This window comes from Arvicola amphibius, chromosome 4 (assembly GCF_903992535.2).
Source record: "Arvicola amphibius chromosome 4, mArvAmp1.2, whole genome shotgun sequence".
NCBI lineage: Eukaryota > Metazoa > Chordata > Mammalia > Rodentia > Cricetidae > Arvicola > Arvicola amphibius.
In genome coordinates, this window is record NC_052050.1 from 25,164,256 (window position 1) to 25,184,284 (window position 20,029).

The window sequence follows — 20,029 nt, forward strand, 5'->3', positions numbered from 1 at the left end:
TTTTTAAAAAAAATGGTAAGAACTTGGGATTATAAGTATACCTGGTCTGTTAGGATTAGATAGTATAATGACTGGCTCTAGAATTCTCTGTAGGATACAAGGACAGAAATACCTGGCACTTTTGCTCATTCCCTACAAACACTGCACTTCTCGGGGACAAGACCCTGGACCTTTTCCTAGGCCTCTATCTCCAGCCAGAGTTGTCCCCTAAGGGACCTGCTGGACAACCAGCAAACTAATCTTAAATAGTTCATGCCAAGGTGTTCATGACAGATAATGGTTTAATGGATTACATTTACATTTTAATAGTCTTTAAATGCCTAACTCAAAGGAACCCCAGTGAAAAGTGCAGGGACAGCAAACACCTTGCTCTTTCCTTCTGCCTGAAAAACATCTCCAGATGCTCCAGATGGGCCCTGAACCTTCCTCACTAAGCCAGACCACAGCCTCAGAAGCCCATAGGACCCAGGCAATCCCTACCAGCCACTGATGGGAGATAAATCTTGAGAGATACAAGACAGAAGGTGAGCTTGTTGGCCAACCCTAGTACAGAGCAAACAAGTATTTATCCAGGCGTGAGAAGACCTGAGTTCTAGTTGGGGCTTTGACGTTAGTTGTTTAGACTTACAAGCAACTAAACATTTGCAGGCAGGCCTCGCTCTTCTTCAAATGAAAGGATTGACATTAGAAATAATGTCTCCAAATAATATTTCATGCTTGTCTGGGGACTCAAAATTGATGGTCAGATGCCTCATGTGATAAAGGTGTTTGCCACAAAAACCTACTGACCTGAGTTCCCTGCCCAGAATCCATGTAAAGCAGAAGTCAAGAGCTGCCTCACAAAGTAGTGACCTCCACACACACGCCATGACAGGCATGGCGTGCACACACACAGAGAGAGAGAATAATTAATAAACAAAAATTAAAGCTCTTGTGCTTTTCCTGTTTAGGAAAAGATATTCACTCCCAATAGGGAAAGCCACCAGGGAAATGGTGTAAGCCAACATTTAGGGTGACCGCAAGTAAGACACCAAAGGCTGAGAAACTAGGCGTTTCAGCTGAACCACCAGGTTGAACCACCACTCTGGTGGTTCAGTGAGCCTAAGGGCCATATGTGGGAAGTACTCGGAGCCTCTGTGTGAGAAGGGTCTGCGTGGTCCGGAAGAGACATCCAGCGTGCGTCAAGTGGGGAAAAACCAGGTGTGCGTAGAACGTTTAGTAAAATGCCTTTCTAATTCTCAATGCTCCAGGAAGGAATCTCTGAGATTAAATTAAGCTGTTAACCCTCTAGGCGCTCCTGTCGTTCATTGTTAAGGAATTAATAGAAATGCGGGAATGCAGATGGCCTGGCTGTCAGCTCCGAGCGGCGATTTTTCTGATCTCCACGGACGTTTCCAGCATCTTTCATTAACCGCTCGTGTACCAATTTGTCATTTTAACGGAGCAGGAAGGAAACTCCCTACCTCAAGGGCTGGTTGGAGAACCCTCCTAGGGCCAGTCCTCCTAGGGTGCCACGTGCCTGGGAGCAGGGAAGGGACGCCACATCATTTTAGGAAGTCGGCATCTCAAAGTTTGACTGTCCTGGACGCAAGCTTCGAGGGACTATAGGAGTCGATTTGAGCAATTCTAGGCAGAGCAAGAGATGTAAAGAAACTTGGATTTGCTCAGACTTGCCATACGCAGGTAGTCAGCTCAACAAGGGGAGGCGCCACCTACAGGAGAGAGGGAGATTTGCCATCTGCGCTCTGCTGTGGTATCTGAGGTTGCGCCTCCTCCAGGTGACAGCCCTAAACATTGATCCCATGCTTTCATCGCCCCAAGCACCTCCCTAAGAGCTTGACATATATTAAATCTTTTAAACTCCCCAGTAACCTTATTAGATAGGTTTTTATCGTCATTTTATTTTTAGTACATAAAAAAATTACAGCTCCAAAGAATAACTTGCCCAAAGTCACATTATTAGGAAGTGGGAGGTGGAGATTCCAGCCCTGAGACTTGGTTCAGATCTGGAATCCTAAAAGCATCATCTTGGGAAGTGTGTAGCGGGATGGAAAGAGCCTAGCCCCACCCATGGTTCTCGAGGGACCTGTGGGCTAAGTACTCAGCTCATGGGCCCTCAGTTCTGCAGCTTGGGGTTCCCGTGTTTCTAAGACTTCCTTAGTCGCTGGACCGAAAATTGCTGCTGAAGTAAGTATAATCTCACTTAATTTTTAAAGAGGCCAGCATGTCGAGAGATTGAATAGCTGACATCGTCAGTTTGTAGATATGGGAGAAATAAGGGCCTGAGTCTTGAACATACATACTCTTGGTGTCAGAGCAAGAACTATCACTAGAACCCAAATCTAGCTTCCACCCCCAGTCCCCTGCTTTTCTCTCCACTCACACCCCCTCTTTCATCTTCCATAGCTGAGATCGTGTGGGTTCGGAGTCTTCAGGCCCACTCTCTGACCAAATATACTCGAAAAACAAAACACAAAAACCTGATGGTGCTTGCCTGAGTTTCCACCGTTGGTGACTCATGCCTTTCTCTAAGACTTGAATCCTATGCAAACACTATTAAGCTTCTGAACCGCAGACCCTCACTGTGTACACGACTGGGTTTCTAAAGCCGTGCAGCTCCCAGTGTGGTCCACAGGGAACAGCTTCATTGTTTTCACGTGTTCGAAGTACAAGTCACAGGCTCCGCCCCCCCGTGGCCCACTGAGTCAGAATCACGAGGTTCTCCAAATGCTGCGTATGCGCACGAATTACACCCTGCCGGATTATACAGTGACCCTGGATAATTGTCCTCACGTCACCGCCAGTGATTTGGGTTCAACAAGGGTGGAGAAGGAGCTATATATTTCTCAACAGTACGTATCACCTGAGACCAGCCACTCTGGTCTGCAGACTCCATTTTAAATGGCATCTACCAAAGAGTTTTGGATGGCAGATATGGGGGCCGGGTAGTACCCTAGAATAGATGGATGGGGGAAGTTATTACAGGGGGGTGAAAGGGTACAGCAGCACATGAAACCTTGGAATCAAACCAACTGAGGTATGAATTCACCCGTGTACCTGGCATCTCTCCATCTGAGTACATTCAAATCTAAAGGCATTCACATGTGTCTAGCCGGTGGCAAAACCTGTTTGTTACCTTACCTTCTGCTGTGCCCTGCCTGTCTCCGTTACAAATGAAGATCTTCCCAGTCCCCTCTGACCGTCAGTTAGCTTTCCAATTTCATTCTGGAGTTAACTGCACTGCGGTGGCAGACAAAGCTGGCCTGATGGCAGGAATACTGTTCCCTGATGGTATCCGAGCCTCTTCCGTATTTATGTTTGCTGTGTGACTGTCACTTGTACACAACCACACAGAGACTCTGATATTAAAGCCCCAGCTAGGAAATCACCCCCCTGGCACAGCTCTGGTGGAAAAGGAAAAAGGGACTTCAGTGGCAACCAGATATCAAACACAAATTACATGGCCCTTGTACCAAAATAGGCATCTTTAAGAAGGCATGTCTTCTGGTCCTCCTTCAGGTGATATGGCACCCAGAGGAGCCCCGATAGATAACAACCTCTTCCATTTGTAAAGGCCGCTTGTAAAGGAGACTCCATAAGCTCCCGGTGGCAGGATCTGTTGTTCAGCAAGCATCCACTCGCTTCTGTGCCCCTCCATGGGAGAAATAAGTGTCCACGCTCCATTAAGGATGGACCTGGCCACGTGACTTCCTCCGACCAATGGAATGTAAGCAGAGGTTTTAACTCTAGAGGATTGGCTTGGTTTGTCATCTTGCAGTTCTTCCCTTTGTCAGGAGAAAGAAGAGCCTGCTCCTGTCTCTCCCTTCATCCTGAGTCCCAGAATGAGGAACTACTTGGGATAGTCACGGACAAGATCCACAATGCGACGAGAGCTCGCTGCAACCAGTCCACAAATGTGTGACCGAGAGATAAATGTTGTAAGGCTTTTCAAGTTTAGGATATTTGTTATGCGGCCTTAATGTACTAAAGTTGACTAATACACTTTCTCAGACACCTGTTCTACTGACCGTTTGCTGGGGCATTATGTACTGTGCCTAACCTAAAGCATGCATCATTCAATTTGTGGTTCAGGGGGAGGGTCACTAGATTGTATGCCTAATCCTGAACATCCATGGATGCATGGGAATATAGCTCAGTTAGCACACTGTTTGCCTACTACACAAACCCCTGGGTTCTATAAAACCTGGTGTGGTGATGCTCACCTGTGATCTCGGCACCTGGGCGGTGGAGACAGGAGAATATGAAATTCAAGGTCACCTGCTGCTACATGAAGAATTGGAGGCCCCATTATGTTAGAGATCCTGTCTCAAGTAGTTTTTAAAGGAAACATCCAAAAAAAATATACCAGATGTATTTGCTATTTGGGTCAATAGAACAGGGATGCTTTCAGAGAAATGTTTGCTACAAAGTGTCATTAACTCTTCCTTTGGGTCTATTAGATATGGGTTCTAATATGATTAGAAAAATAGCAAGCAGTTGGGGCAGTGGAGATGGCAGTTCTGGTTCCCAGCACCCATACTGGGTGGCTCACAACCACCTGTAACTCCAGGTCCATGGGATCTGATGCCATCTCCGGCCTCCTAGATCACTTGCACACATGTGGCAGACACACACACACACACAGAGAGAGAGAGAGAGAGAGAGAGAGAGAGAGAGAGAGAGAGAGAGAGAGAGAGAGGCATATACTTTTTTAAAAAAACAAAGAAAAATCCTACAAGGTGAGGTGAGAGTTGGGAGCCTGACTCCGGAACTGTCGAGTTTCCTCTTCTCTAGTTTTCTGCCTTCACGCTCACTGTAGTTTGCCGTTCTTAAATCTATTTGCCTATTTCCTCCCTCCTTCCTTCCTTCCTTCCTTCCCTTCCTCCTCCTCTTCTTCTTCCTCCCCCGCCCCTTAGATCTGTTTTTCCCAGGTGAAGGGATAGCCTTGACACTGTCAAATCCAGCTTTGGCCCCATGTGACCTCAGCTCATAGGATCTTAGGAGTCCATCCTTCTTCCTGTAACTACACACCGCTGACTTGGTGGCTAATAAGCAGAAATGTTTGAGACCAAGAGCCTGCAAAGTCAGTGTCTGGGGAGGGCATGCCTCCTCCTAAATGGTGCCCACCTGCTAGCTGTGTGACTGCACAGCTGAAAGGATGAGTTAGCTCCGTGGAGCCTCTTTCCCAAGGGCACTAAAATTGTTCAGAAGGCCTGAGATCCACTCACGAAGGGGCTGCCTCCTGATCCTGCTACCCTAAGGACTAGGCTTTCAATGAGTGCATTTGAGTGGACACACATGTTCAGCACTTACTGCGATTTGCCGAAAGTGGCACCTAATTATGAAAGCCATTGAGTAACAGTGTCAATGAGAGTCCACTCAAGACTCTTGTGCTAGGCAGAGGCACAATGAAGCCAGCATCTTAGCAGACATTTGTGAGTTCAAGGCCAGTCTGGTGTACTTAGCAAGTTCCAGGCCAGCCAGAGATACATAGAGAGACCCTGTCTCAAAAACCAAAAACAACCCCACCCCCCGCAAAAGAACAATGTCTTAGGGCCAGGTCATCCCCAACTATATAGCAAGTTTCAGGCCAGTTTGGACATTAGATTCTGTCTCAGAACAACAGGGGCTGGTTAGATGGCTCACAGATTTGAGTACTTGCTGCTGCTTCTAGAGGACCGGAGTTTGGTTCCCAGCACCTCCATGGCAGCTTACAACCATCCATAATTCCAATTCTAAGTTTCCTGATTTCCTTCTTCTGGTCTCTGAGGACACCGGACACACACACACACACACACACACACACACACACACACACACACACATACACACACACTCACACATACACCCACACTCACTGATAGTGTGGCTCACTGATAGAGCACTTATCCAGTCTATGCAAGGCCCAGGGTTTATCCTCAGCATAGAGAAGGAAAAACAAAGAAAGAGAAGAGGAGGAAGAGGACTATCTTACAAGATATGACAATTAGTGGAAGACGCCAATCATGTTTGAGAGAGGCAATGTGGTAATTTGGACAAGTAGATTGTTAGATGCCAGTTGGAATCTAACCAAAGTGCTCAGCCCCAGTTAGAAACTTGGGACAGAGTCTTGAGAGGGGAGCAGGAGCTGGGAAGCTGTAGGGGGCCGATAGAAGGGTGCCGGTTGTAGGAAAAGAGAAGCTGAAGGTCAAAGCCAGTCTTGCAGACTGGCTGAGTTAGGAGGGAGCTGTGGGCAACGTGGCTGCTGGGAAGCAAAGAAAAAGAAGGATGCACAGAGGCTCCCAGGAGCCGAGGAAGAGGGGTAGCTTGGACGTCCAGATCGGAGGCCTCCTCAGAGTTACATCCCTCACCTAAGGAGGCCTCCTCAGAAGCTGGGTGTGGGAGAAGGGGCTTTGTGAGCCTGTGAAGAAAGAGCCAGGGCGGGGGAAAATGGAGATGCGCAAACATTAATGAACCCTGTTTTCCTCCACTTCGTATGCAGGAAGTAATCCAGGGCCGTAGCTGGGGCCATGATTGGTGTATTCTGGATGTTCAAAGGTCGTCTGGCATGGAGACAGGGTAAATTATGGCGGGCGTGTATGAATCTGAGGAGGCTCTCCATTAACATTTATTAGAAATTGTCATCGCTTCGACCCGAATGGGCCCCAGATGTGGAAACACTGGCTGCCCCAGACTTTTCTTCCAGGCTGTGATCTCTTCTCTGATTTATTGTTATTAAACATGACCAGATTTTGTAGAGGGGAAAATTGAAGAAAGCAACACACACATGAGGAACTGTTGGGTGGAGGCTGCCAAGAGAAACAAACCATTTAATGATTTCTGGTGGCCATGGGAGCATGAGGAGATACAGGCATTGTTCGGGGACTCCGGAAGGCCCGCTTCCTAAATCAAAATGACACAGGCTGGACTTCCGGGCAAATGTCTTCACCCTGAGGCTCAGGGGGGAGTTGAAGGTAACAAGAAGGGCAAAGAATAGAGCCAGTCCTGAGAATTCTGGGAGCAATGTAGGAGACCCTTTTCCTTGGGACATGCTACCTTGCAGGTGGTGATGTCATGAGTCACCACGCCCAGTGGATATTAGGTATGTTTTTCCTTACCAATTACATGTACCATCCTATTGTTTAGCTGAGAGATGCCAAGAAATCCACGTTAGAGCCCCACCTTCTGGTAGCATCCGTTCCACCTCCCTGATTCACCCCATCACACAATGTCATTAAGCACTGTTACAGTCGTTGGGGCAATGCTAGTAACGAAAGACAAAGTTTCTGCTCTGTGAACACATGTCTGTCAGGAGACAAAAAAAAAAAAAAAAAAAAAAAAAAACTTGAATTTTTAAAAATGTATGCATTTGTTTCACGTGGGTGTGTGTTTTGCCTAAATGTATATATGTGTGCCCAGTGCATGCTTGTTACCCTGGGAGGCCAGAAGAAGGCATCAGATCCCCTGAAACTGGAATTACACATGGTTGTAAGCCATCACGTGTATACTGAGATTTGAACCATGGTCCTCTGAAAAAGCAGTCGGCACTTTTAACCACTGAGCCATCCCTCCAGCTCTTAGGAAGACAAAATCAGAAAGAAAGAAAAAAGCAATAAAGACAAACAGATAGACTGTCTGCTTCTAGTGTCTGGAGACAAGGGCAGACCAGGAGGGGGTATTGTGGTAGAGTGACTGAACTCCAGTCTTGTCTGCTCGGCCTAACATGGCTGCGAGCTACGACAAATTACTTAACTTCTTTAACTTCATTTCTTTTTCTTTTGATTCATCTTTTTATGTACATAGGTGGTTTGCCTGCATGAACATCTGTGTGAGGGCGTCAGATCCCCTGGAACTGGAGTTACAGAGAGTTGTGAACCACCATGAGGGTGCTGGGCTCGAACCCAGGTGCTCTGGAAGAGAGGCCAGTGCTCTGAAGCACTGAGCCATCTCTCCAGTCCCTCAACTTCATTTCTTGTTTGTATAGGTGTAATACACCTGCCTCATCTTATCTCACAGGTTAGTTATGAAAATTAAATGTGGTTATGCATTTGAAGAGCCCTTTGGATACGGTACATTGCTCCATAGTCTCCGTGTGTTTATGGTAAGTGCCCATTGAACGGTACAGTGAATGTGGTGGAGTGAGACATTACCAGCAAGGGATCCAGAGACTCATATGGCTTCTGTTTTCTCTCAGGAAAAGGAGAAGAGGGGCGGTCCCCTGACCGCTGAACATTTGTCTTTTGGAGGAGAGCCTCTCAGACTTTAGAAATCTGCTTTGTATGTGCAAAACACGGGTAGGAGATTCTCACTCTTCTTCCCAGAGGTCCATACGAAACTACCCCACCGTGAGGGGTGTGGATGCAGGCACTGAGGGAAGTCTCTGAAGGTCTAGTGACTTTTGTTTCAGAATTCATTGTCTTTCAGATTCTCTCCGTCCCTGCGTCTAGGTCTTCTTGTGAAGGAATTGTGTCTAAGCCCTTCTGGATTCATCTCCCTGCTTGCATTGTCTCCCAGTGCACATACGTCACACACAGCTACGCACCGGCTCACACCGGTGTCACGGGCAGAATTAGTGCAGACATTCCTAAGGTCAGGCTTTCTTATTATACCAGGCAATGGACCAAGAAGCCAGGGGGGAAAGGCCACAGCTGCTTCCCTCCTGCCTTGGGTTTGTTTCCTAAGCCTCTAGCATCTGTGAGTCCTGTCTATAAGGAGGTAAAGGTTCCCTTAACCTGCTTCCTAGCACCAGCTGAGTGAAGCCATCGCCATGACCTTTGTCCTTGTGGCCATCACCTCTACATGCAAACACATCTCTTACATGATGTCCAAGGTCTATGAGCAGTTCCTCAACTGTGCCTTCCAAACAACTGGCTGGAGGTGTTAGGAATAGGACAGAAGCCCAGTTGTGGCCAGAGCCCATCCATAATGATGCTAGCAAGTGGGGCTGTGTTCCTGGCATTCCAGATGGAGATAAGTTTCAGTGGGGACGGGGAACATTTCTCTCACCCGGTCACAAGCTATAAGCTTAGTTGACAATGCTTTCCTTTGGGGAGATAATAGGTTTTCTCCAGCATCCTGGATGTAGGAGTGAGAATACGGAAACAAGAACAAGACCTATGCAGGTGAGGTTGTAGGGAATCAGGAATATTCCCTAAGGATTTCCTCTCCTGGAGAGACCTGTCTTCAAGCGTATGTGTCCACAAGCCCACCTTGGCCTTTCCAGGGGCCGGGAGGGCTGGAGGAGAGGGGAGTCAGAGGACTGAATTCAGATTTGTTGGGTTTCACAGGAAAGAATAAAAAGAAAAGAAAAGGAAGAAAGAAAAAGACAAGGGGATGGAGGGAGGAGGGGGGAAAAAGAGGAGAGAGGGAAGAAAAGAGGTTTAGGTGGAGGAGGTTCAGAGGGGCAGGAAAGGGGAAGAAGGAAAATTACCTTTATTAAAATTTAGCAAGCACACAAGCCACAAAAAACATGTGGAGGAGCCGGGCGGTGGTGGCGCACGCCTATAATCCCAGCACTCAGGAGGCAGAGGCAGGCGGATCTCTGTGAGTTCGAGACCAGCCTGGTCTACAAGAGCTAGCTCCAGGACAGGCTCTAAAGCTGCAGAGAAACCCTGTCTCGAAAAACCAAAAAAAAAAAAAAAAAAAAAAAAAAACATGTGGAGGTCAAAAGGCAGCTTGCAAGAATTGGTTCTTTCTTACCATAGTATGTCAGGCCTGGCAGGAAGCGTCTGTACTTGTGGTCAGACTTTCTTTAGACCTCCAGCTCCCAGCTCCCAAATAATGTTACGGAGACTTCTTATTAATTATGAAAGCTTGGCCTTTGCTTAAGCTTGTTCACAAATCTCTCTCTCTCCTCTCTTCTCTTCTCTCTCTCTCTCTCTCTCTCTCTCTCTCTCTCTCTCTCTCTCTCTCTCTCTCTCTCTCTCTCTCTCTCTGTCTCAGACAGGGTTTCTCGGTAGCTTTGGAGATTGTCTTAGCACTCACTCTGTAGATTAGGTTGGCCTTGAACTAACAGAGATCCACCTGTCTCTGCCTCCCGAGCTCTGGGATTAAAGGCATGCACCACCCCAGCCCCTGGCTCCAACTAGCTCTTATAACTTAAATTAACCTGTTTATGTTACTACATTCTGCCCCGTGGCTCGTTACCTCTCCTCCATATTGTATGTCTGACTTGCTCTGCCTCTCGCTGGTGAATCCTGCCTCTCTTCTTCCCGGAGTTTCTATCTCTGCCATGAAGTCCTGCCTTCCTCTCCTGCCTAGCTTTTGGCCATTCAGCTCCTTATTGAACCAATCAGAAAGCACACTGGCAGAGACAATCTTCACAATGTACAGAAAGGTTATCCCACAACATTTATTCTCTGAGCCATTTCACCAATGCAAAAGTTACTTGTTTTTGAAACATTACCTTGACTTTCTATGAAGGAAGTTACTACCTGTAATGAGCTAAAAGATATCTCTGCCCTTCCAGAAGCTCTTAGCATCCTTCTTCTGCCCCCAACGATTTCACTCTTGGTATTAAATAAATGAATGAACTCACTGTCTCATGTATTTCTTCAATGGGTTCACTACGCAGCAAGTTCCAGGCCAGCCCATCCTGAGATGCATAGCAAAACCCTGTCTTCAAAATAGAAAGGGAGAAGCCAGGCATGGTGGTGGTGCACACTATCAGTCACAGCACTGGGAATCAAAGGCAGGCAGATCTCTGTAAACTCAAAGCCAGCCTGGTCTACATAGTGAGCTTCCAGTCAGCCAGAACTACATAGTGAGACCATGTCTCAAGACAAACAAACAAGCAAGCAAGCAAGCAAACAGAGTGGCTTTACCTGAAGTTTCTAGAGAGGGATGAGAAGTGTATTTGCATCATGAAGAAGGTCCCTGGCAGATACTAAGGACACAGGGACCACAGCTTCAGATCTGTATGTCCCAGCTTCCTGCCCGTCTAGGCCTCAGATTGACAGAGTCGGTGTTCCTTGACTAACAGCCACAGCTCCTGGAGAGCAGGCCTCTTCCCTGGTGGCTTCTGCTTCCCCTTAGGCCTGGAATGGCAATGGTTCCCACTCTGGCTGACTTCCCCTTCTCTAAGGATTTCTCTGAATTCCTGCCTGTAGTTTAATATGACTCTATTAAACTCTTCTCAGTCAGGTGGTGGTGGTGCACACCTTTAATTCCGGTACTCTGGAGGCAGAGGCAGATGAATCTCTGGGAGGTCAAGGCCAGCTTCATTTAGAAAGCCGGTTCCAGGCCAGTCAGGGGTCACACAGTAAAACTGTCTCAAGAAAAATAAAATAAATTAAAAACCTCATCTCAAATTTTGTTCAAGTCTGCCATCCATTTCCCAACATTCCTGACTAATGCCACATTCTGAAAAGCAGACCCAGATGGGCTCTTGTTTCTAGTTAAGGAACTGGCCTCCACGAGCATTTCCAGTTTAGGAATGCTTGGGATTGAAATAAATACGCATTTTCAGCTCGGTGTACTGCATCTTGTGTAATTCTTGTTTCTGGAATAGCAAAAATATATATATATATATATATATATATATATATATATATATATATATATCACAGAGACACTTGGCAGCTTCCCCCACATGCCTCAGCTTCCAGGCTACAGCCTGTCTGTCTGCGTGTGCACGTGTGGGTCACTAGGGCTGGCCTGGAGCTGTCACATTTTGACCAGTGGATACCAAATAGTAAGTGCTCAGAGTTTTACAGAAACAGTTGTTTTCAAAAGACCTAAAACTGTGAAAAGCTAAAACGAAGCAAACTGTATTTGAAAATAAATACTATGGGCTGGAGACTGGCTCAGTGATGAAGAGCGTCTGTTTCTCTTGAAGAGGACACAAGTTCAATTCCCAGCACTCACAGGGTGGCTCACAACTGTCTATAACTCTAGGGCCAGGGACTCCTGTGTCAGGGGATCTGTAGCCCTCTTCTGACCTCCTCAGGCACCAGGCACACACATGGTGCATATACATATGGTGCATATACATATGCATATACATATACATGCAGGCAAGACACTCATATAAATAAAATTTTAAAAATCTAAAAAAGAAAGGAAGGAAGAAGGAAGGAAGGAAGGAAGGAAGGAAGGAAGGAAGGAAGGAAGGATAAATGCTACAGGACTGAATATGGCTCAGCAGTTAAAAGTGCATATTCTAGGGGGCTGGAGAGATGGCTTAGAGGTTAAGAGCACCGCCTGCTCTTCCAAAGGTCCTGAGTTCAATTCCCAGAAACCACATGGTGGCTCACAACCATCTGTAATGAGGTCTGGTGCCCTCTTCTGGCCTGCAGGCATACACACAGACAGAATATTGTATACATAATAAATAAATAAAAGGAAAGAAACAAATACGACATATGGTTGCTTCCTAATCATTCTGTTATATCTCGTTGGGACCAATTGAGTCCTGGCTTTCAGTTGCTCTTCCCTGTCTAGAGCCTTCCAATTGAAGTTACCAGAAGCTGTGCTTTGCCTAGAGGATCAGAGGATGGGATTTTCACCTGTTGGCCATTGACTGCAGGGTATTTAAGCCTCCATGGTGCTATTAAAGAAGGGCTTTTGTACCAGCAATTGGAGGTCTGTGTGTTGGTCTGTCTCTGCGTGTGCTTCCTCAACCTCCAGCCCCTTGCCCCAAGCTCGCGAACTGGATTCTAGCGCATGGAGCACAGACGAGGGGGGGGGGGGGGAAGGAGCTGTTATCTGTTAAGACTGTTATCTTACCTTTGGGGGCTGTTTCTGTCTGTGATGTCTGTATAGGAGAACTGCTTGACTCTTGCTACTTCATGGCTCCCTCTGATTATTTTCAATGAAGGAAGTCTGGGAATCAGACATGATAGGAGTATTTACACCAAGAAAATTGGCAAACACCATTAGTCAGGGACAGGACTTTTATTCTGAAAAGCCACTGTACAATTTACAGTACATTAGTCCCTATCTTTGGAAGGGGCTGGAGAGTTGGGTGAAAGGAAGGAATCCCTTTGAGAAGATCACGACAGTCAAACTTGGATAGAAGAGAGAGAGAGAGAGAGAGAGAGAGAGAGAGAGAGAGAGAGTCTGTCTGTCTGTCTGTGTGCCTGTATGTGTATATGTCTGTCTTTCTGTGTGCCTGTGTCTGTTTGGGTGTGTCCATCTGTGTGTGTATGTGTGTATCTATGTGTGTCTGTCTGTCTGTGTGAGTGCCTCTGTGTGTGTGTATATGTATGTGTATCTGTAAATCTATGCATCTATACGTCTGTGGGGTTGGGCCGAGGTCAACATCGACAGTCTTCCTTATTGCTTTTCCACCTTTCTGTTTCAGTTTGGTTTTGAAGCTCACCAACTCAGCTAGACTGACTGGCCCGCAACCTTCAAGGATCTGCCTATCTCTATTCCCCTCCCCGCCCCCGCACTGGGTGGGTTTACAGGTGCACACCACCACACCTGACTTTTTTTTTTTTTTTTTTTTGGTTTTTCGAGACAGGGTTTCTCTGCGGCTTTGGAGCCTGTCCTGGAACTAGCTCTTGTAGACCAGGCTGGCCTCGAACTCACAGAGATCCGCCTGCCTCTGCCTCCCGAGTGCTGGGATTAAAGGCGTGCGCCACCACCGCCCGGCTACACACCTGACATTTTTAGTTCATTTTTATTTATTATGGGAGATATATGTGTGCCTCAGCACCCACGTGGAGGTCAGAGGACACCTTATAGGAGCTGATTCTCTCCTTCCACCATGTGGGACCTGGGGACTGAACTCAGGTTGTCAGGCTTGGCAACAGGGGGGATTGACCCACTGAACCATCTTGTCAGCTCCACACCCCACATTTTTATGTGGGTGTTGGGGATTGAACTCGGTCCTCAGACTCATGTAGCAAGCATTCTACCATCTCCAAGCCCTGGAGTTGGATACTTTGGGGAGCTACACATATACTCAGCTTCTACAAGAGTTAACTCACTCTTTGAACCACGAGGGCTCCAGAGATTGAATTCAAATCATCAGGTTTAGCAAAACGCCCCTTCAGCAAGTCATCTCATTGGTGCCCCATGTGCTCAGTACCAGTTGAGAGAAAGCAGAGAGGAATAGAGCTGGTACTTGGCTAGAGCAGACAAAAAAAAAAAAAAAAACAGAGAGGGTCTCCTCTGCCTTCCTAGGGTAAGGCAGATTGCATGTAGCATACCGAGATCACAGTAGCTTGATTCTCTTCTTCTTCTTCTTCTTCTTCTTCTTCTTCTTCTTCTTCTTCTTCTTCTTCTTCTTCTTCTTCTTCTTCTTCTTCTTCTTCTTCTCATTATTATTACTACCATAATCTACCAAAATCAAAGAGAAATGCAGTATAGACACCTCTAAAAGAGAGAAAACCAGAGCCAGGGAGGTCTGAGATCTTTCACATCTCAAAAACTAAGGTCCAGATGCAGTGACACAATACAGAATCTAGAGCTAGCCTTGACTGAATCCCGTCCTCCACCAGATACTAGAGATCTTGAGTAAATCACCCAGGCTTCCTAAGCTCCTGTTTCTTTAGCTGTACAAAGTTGTGAGGAGAATAAATGAAAGAATGGATGTCCATCTCCAAATTATAGAGCTAGTGCTCTCCAAAACTGAGCTGAATAGACAGACCCAAGGATGAGAGAGACCCAAGGATGAGACAGACCCAAGGATGAGATAAAACCAAGGATGAGAGAGACCCAAGGATGAGAGAGACCCAAGGATGAGAGAGACCCAAGGATGAGACAGACCCAAGATGAGACAGACCCAAGGACGAGACAGACCCAAGGATGAGAGAGACCCAAGGATGAGACAGACCCAAAATAAGACAGACCCGTAGATGAGTCAGACCCAAGGATGAGACAGACCCAAGGATGAGACAGACCCAAGGATTGGACAGACCCAAGGATGTTGAAGAGGTATGAGAGGAAGAACTTAGGGAGGCAGTGGATTTCAAGACAGGGTTTCTCTGTACAGCCTTGGCTGTCCTGGAACTCCCTCTATAGACCTGGCTGTCCTTTAACTCAGAGATCCTCCTGTCTCTGCCTCCTGAGTGCTGGGATTAAAGGTGTCGGTCACTGCCACCCAGCAAAGATTTATTTTTATGTGTTTTCTTGCATGTCTGTGAATCACATGCATACATGGAGGCCAGGAAAGGGCACCAGATCTCCTGGAACTGGAGTTACAGATGGTTGTTAGCTGCCATGTGGGTGCTAAAAATTGAACCCAGGTCCTCTAGAAGAGCATCAAGTGCTCTTAACCACTGAGCCAACTCTCTTGCTACAGATCTGTTACAGAAAAACACAGCTTTAAGGGGCACAATGAGCACCGTTGTTCTTAAAATACCCATAGGTCAGTCTAAGAGCAGAGGGATTCATTGCTCTCCTTGCCACTCCTGACCTTCTGTTGGCCCCTCACTCTTCCTCTTTTCTGTCTCTTCCCTCCCCTGTTCTCCCCTCCTCCTCTCCTCTCTTTCTCTCCCCCTCCGTTTCTTCTTCCTCTCTCACACCAAGCAATATTTGTCTGGCTCTAAAGTGTTAATGACATTGTTCATACGATAAGCACATATCTACACATTTTCCTAAGCAGAATTCCCTTCCTAAGAGGAACTTTTCCCCCTAAAATAGTTACCACTTTTTCAGACACACACACACAGTGATCTGCAAAGGGGTTTCTCATCCACTGTTTCCATTGAATGTCAGAGCCACCCTGTGGCAAGGATTATAATTATAACTATTTTATGTTGGGAGATAACGAGGCCCAAAGAATTTCCCAAGATCCGAGCCTATAAGTGGCTGAGGCTGAACTTAAAGCTGGTACCAGTACCAAGCACTACGCCACATGTTTATGTCTCTTCCTTCTCCAGAGCGGGTGCCTTCTAGTCTTCCTCTTCCCCCTCTTCTTCCTCCTCCTCTTCTAGAAACTTCTCTGCCTATCAGTTAGCCACTCAGAGCCCTTAGAAGACTTAACTAGATGCTAGGAATTGGGAAAACCATAATAGGGTCTATTGTAGGAGTGGCAGTCAGCCATGAACAAGACTGGAAAGACAGGAAAGTGTCAAAGCAAAGGCTGTGTTCCAGGAACCACACGCCAGGTAACACTAATTATGCTATTTAATCTTCTCTAGACCTCTGTGAGAGTGTATAATTATCTCAATTTCAAATAATATTGAAGTGGATAGGCTCAAAGACCTGAAGAAATTTATACAAGCAAATCATATAAACCATAAGAGACAAAGTTGCGATTCGAGCCTGTGTCTCCCTGACTCTAAATTCTACTCTCATTTTCCTATTCCACATTGTCCCTCTGGGTCTTGTGTCTAAGTAGAGGTGTGTGTGTGTGTGTGTGTGTGTGTGTGTGTGTGTGTGGTGTGTCTGTGTGTCTATGTGTTGCTTGGAATCAAACCCAATGCCTTTTACATACAAGGTGTCTTAGGATTACTATGATGTGATGAAACTCTATGGCCAAAGCAACTTGGGGAGGAAAAGGTTTATTTGGCTTACACTTCCAATTACTGTTTATCATCAAAGGAAATCAAACAGGAACTCAAACAGGCCAGGAACCTGTAGGCAGGAGCTGATGCAGAGGCCATAGAGAGGTGCTACTTACTGGCTTGCTCGCCATGGCTTGCTCAGCCTGCTTTCTTTCTTTCTCTCTCTCTCTTTTTTAATTTGTTTGTTTTTTTTTTTTTTGAGACAGGGTCTCTCTGTGTAGCTCTGACTGTCCCAGAACTTGCTCTGTAGATCAGGCTGGCCTAGAACTCACAGAGATCCGCCTGCCTCTGCCTCCCAAGCGCTGGGATTAAAGATGTATGCCACCAATGTTGGTTCTGCCTGATTTCTTATAGAACTCAGAACCACCAGCCCAAAGATAGCCCACAGTGAACTAGACCCTCCCCATAAATCACTAATTTAAAAAATGTCCTGCAACTGGGTCTTGTGGAGGCATTTCTCAGGTGAGGTTCCCTCCTTTAAGATAACTCCAGCATGTGTCAAGTTGACGTAAAACTAACCAGCACACAGGGTAAAGATTCTCCCACTGAGCTGTATTCCCAACACTTGAGTGTTGTATGGAGCGAGGCCACTTGTTTGTCCTGGTCACCCAGCTAAGCTTAGCCCCGAAATAACCACACAGAAATTGTATTAATTAAATCACTGTTTGCCCCATTATCTCTAGCCTTTTATTGGCTAACTCTCATATCTTGATTTAACCCATTTCTATCAATCTGTACATTGCCACGTGGCAGTGGCTTACCCGGGAAAAATTCAGCATGACTGACTCTGGCAGTTCCATGGTGTCTCTCCCCTCTGCTTTCTTCCTCCCAGAATTCAGTTCTGTCTTCTCCACCTACCTAAGTTCTGCCCTATCAGGCCAAAGTAGTTTTCTTTATTCATTAACCAATACAAGCAACACACAGAGTTTGGGTTTTTTTTTTTTTTCAGACAGAATCTCACTAGATAACTCTGACTTGAAACTCACTCTGTAGACCAGGGTGGCCTTGAACTCACAGAGGTTCCCTTGCCTTTGCCTTCCAAGTGCTGGGATTAAAGACATATGCCATCACACCCCATGAGTTTTTGTTTTGCTTTTCTGTTTTGTTTTATCTTTCTTGTGTGTGGGGTTTTGTTTTGGTTTGGTTTAGTTTTTTTATTTTGTTTTGTTTTATTTTTGTGTGGGGTTTTGGTTTGGTTTGGCTTGGTTTTTTATTTTTATTTTTTTACTCTGTTTTGTTTTATAATTTGATTTGAATATAAGCACCTAAATTCTCTGGATCCTGCCTCACACATCACTCAGCTGGTAGATTGTGTTCTCAGACTGGCAGAGGTTGTGAAACTGGGAACTCTTCATGCCATTATCCATCTTCTCCCCGGTTCAGAGGTCAAAGGTTCTCTTCGGCCCACATTCCAGGATGACATGATGTTTCGGTAGGGCCTTAGTGGCCGTACCTTGCCACTTCTGCAAGGACAGAAGAGCGCATTGGTGAAGAATGGTATCTCCCACCCACAACTCATACCTAGCCTGGGGCGGACTATTCATTAAGGGACAGACAGGGGGGAGGCCAACCAAGATAGCAGGAAGATCCATCAGGGTGCCAAGCTGACAGGTGCGCACACCTGCTCCAGCCAGAGGAACTAAAGGCCAGTGGGAACCAGCCTCCTGGGAGAGGATTTTGTCTGGAAAGGAAAGGGGGGTGGCGCAAGTGAGATCAGATCACTCAATTATACGGCTCTAAATCACCGAGAAGAACCTTGGCTCAAACATCCAAGTGGTGAAGGATGGGTCTTTACTTTGACTCCTACTAATTTTCACTGATTTATGTGGCTTGACGGCATTTATTTCCAGCTCAGAGGCAGCCTGGCTCCTGGGAAGGAGTCGCAGGACTCCTTTAAACGCTCTCGCTGTGAAGAGGCAAGAGGCAGAGGTGAGCTCAGACAACTGTTTGCTGCGTAGTCTCAGCCACCGTCTCAAAGCCAAGAGGGTCTAGTGGGAGCTGCTGGCCCTGCTGCAGCCTCCCCACCCCATCCCTGGAACCGCCTGTTTCTGGTCACAGCTCCTTGAGTTTAACACTCCTGGCAGCTTAGCCCTCTGGTTTTTATGTGGGAGGCTGTAATACTTGGTGAGCTGTGAGATGAGGTGGGCGCGTCCGCAACTGGTGCTTTCCTCCCAGCCCTGGCCCAAGATCCGGGTCAGCGACGTGACAAAGCGAAGCCACGCCCCCTCTCCTCCCCAGCTCCCTACCTGTGGCCACTTGGCAAAATGTCCCTGCTTCATTCCCCTCCCCTCCCCCTAATCCGGTGGCTGCTAGACTCCCAGAGCTCTTGGCTCTTCAAGGAGGCCTTTCGGTCCTCACATTCCAAACCATCTGCTCAGCTAAACATTCTAAAGAGAGAGCAGTTGTGAGTCTTCGCAGGACCGCATTCCAGGGAGAGCCTGACCGGCAGAACAGGCGCTTCTTAAAGACCGCAGAGGCTCCATGGAAACTTCTGATACAGATAGTGAACCGACAAGGGAGCTAATGGGTCACCCTCAGTGGGTTAGCTTTCCTGGGAAGCAGAAGCCAAAGGAAACAGAGTCCGTACTTTAACTCCCCCTCTTCCCGGAACTTATGACTAGTCATTTGGGCACCCACGCTTCCTTCCTGCAGGCCTGTGGTCCCTGAGACTTCCCTAGCCCTTCCTCCAGCCCAGGGTCAGAGGTGGAACTCCGTAGGTCCCTCTAGATACAGTTCTTTTTTTTGTTTTGCTTCTCTCTTTCTCCCCTCGACCTTCTTAGGACTAGAATAAGGTTTCACATGCTGTGATGGCACAAGGCAGAAAAAAAAAATGAAATATACTCGTTTGAGGGGGTAAGTCTGAATATATGTAGGGAATTTCTTATGAGACGATGAATCGAAGATCGATGTTAAGTCCAGCCTTCAAGTCCAAAATGAGTACCTGGAGCTGTTAACGTATTTGTTTGTTTGTCTCAAAACAATGTCACCAGACATTGTGTCTCCTATCTGTAATCCCAGCACTCGGGAGGCTGAGGCAGGAGGATTGCCACAAGTTAGCATGGACTATATATGAGTTTCAGGCCAGCATGGGTTCTAGGGTGAGACTTGATCATGAGACACAATAAAATTAAATTGAAATAAGTAATCAAAAATAGAAAACATAGCCGGACGGTGGTGGTACACACCTTTAATCCCAGCACTTGGGAGGCAGAGGCAGGCAGATCTCTGTGAGTTCGAGGTCAACCTGGTCTACAAGAGCTAGTTCCAGGACAGGCTGCAAAGCTACAGAGAAACCCTGTCTCGAAAAACCAAAACCAAAACCAAAAAAAAAAAAAAAAAAAAAAAGAACATCTTGAACATTTGATATGGATTGCAGCTGGCTGAGAGATAGAAAACTGAGTCCAAAAATTTCTAGTCTCTTGAGGGGCACTCACTACAAATAAATAATCAGTTAGAACGGTGGATTAGACTCCTATAAGTCCTCTAAGTGACTCTCTCTTGAGGAGTCTGGGCCCACTCCTGGTATGTCTCATTTTTCCATGACTCTTCTTTGGGAAGCCCACACCCACGCACTCATGCTGTGGCCTGCCTTA